Below are 1,389 nucleotides of genomic sequence, written 5' to 3' on the forward strand. Positions count from 1 at the left end.
ATGAAATGCAAGGGAAAAAACTGTTAGAAAATAATAACCCACTTTACACAACGGCTCTCCTCCCTTCATCTTAATGGCCACTAGATATCTGAAGAGGTACGGAGTGTGTGTGTGTGTGTGTGTGTGTGTGTGTGTGTGTGTGTGTGTGTGTGTGTTGAGTAGGTCTCTCTGCTTGCACCCCTGTGTGTGTGTGTGTCTGTGTGTGTGTGTGTGTGTGTGTGTGTGTGTGTGTGTGTGTGTGTTGAGTAGGTCTCTCTGCTTGCACCCCTGTGTGTGTGTGTGTGTGTGTGTGTCTGTGTGTGTGTGTGTGTGTGTGTGTTGAGTAGGTCTCTCTGCTTGCACCCCTGTGTGTGTGTGTGTCTGTGTGTGTGTGTGTGTGTGTGTGTGTGTGTGTGTGTGTGTGTGTGTGTGTGTGTGTCGTTGTGTGCTTGCGTGCACAAGTGCAGGGCAAAAAAGAAAAGAAAAGAAAAAAACAACAACCGAAACTGCAGTCCATTGTTAAGAACTCCCAAGCAAAAGCAAAAGAGTTGTATGAGGATATAGATTATATTCATTATTCATTTTATTGTATGTGATTTGTGTCTTTTTTCTCTTTTGTTTTCTTTTATTTTATTTTAAACATTTCTTTGTCTCTTTGTTTCTGTGTTAACCTAAAGAATGCTGACAGAATTCACTTCAATATGATTATTCATGTGTCGGCCTATGGTTTTGGAAACCATCTCGTCTCCCTAAAAAAATAAATAAATGAATGAATAAGTAAAAGTTTGATTCAAGACAGATTCGTGATTGTCACTCCGTTCAGTTTATAGCTTTATGTTGTTTTTTTAAAACATAAGGTCATGGAGCGATGGCCTAGAGGTAACGCGTCCGCCTAGGAAGCGAGAGAATCTGAGCGCTCTGGTTCGAATCACGGCTCAGCCGCCGATATTTTCTCCCCCTCCAGAATACCTTGAGTGGTGGTCTGGACGCTAGTCATTCGGATGAGATGAGGTCCCGTGTGCAGCATGCACTTAGCGCACGTGAAAGAACCCACGGCAACAAAAGGGTTGCTCCTGGCAAAATTCTGTAGAAAAATCCACTTCGATAGGAAAAACTTTTTTTTTTTTTTTAAACTGCAAGCAAGGGGAAAAAAATACAAAAGAAAGGGTGGCGCTGTAGTGTAGCGACACGTTCTCCCTGGGGAGAGCAGCCCGAATTTCACACAGAGAAATCTGTTGTGGTGAAAAAAAAAAAAAGAAGAAAAGAAATACAAATTATGAAAACTCTGACAGCGTTAATTCATGGATTTTGCCAGATGCTTTATAAAACAAGAGAGGCAAGGCCTTCAAGACTCACTTGTGATACACTGGGAAAAAAATCCAAGCTTTTTATGTATTGTGTATAATTTCA

The sequence above is a fragment of the Babylonia areolata genome, chromosome 13, assembly GCF_041734735.1.
Source record: "Babylonia areolata isolate BAREFJ2019XMU chromosome 13, ASM4173473v1, whole genome shotgun sequence".
NCBI lineage: Eukaryota > Metazoa > Mollusca > Gastropoda > Neogastropoda > Buccinidae > Babylonia > Babylonia areolata.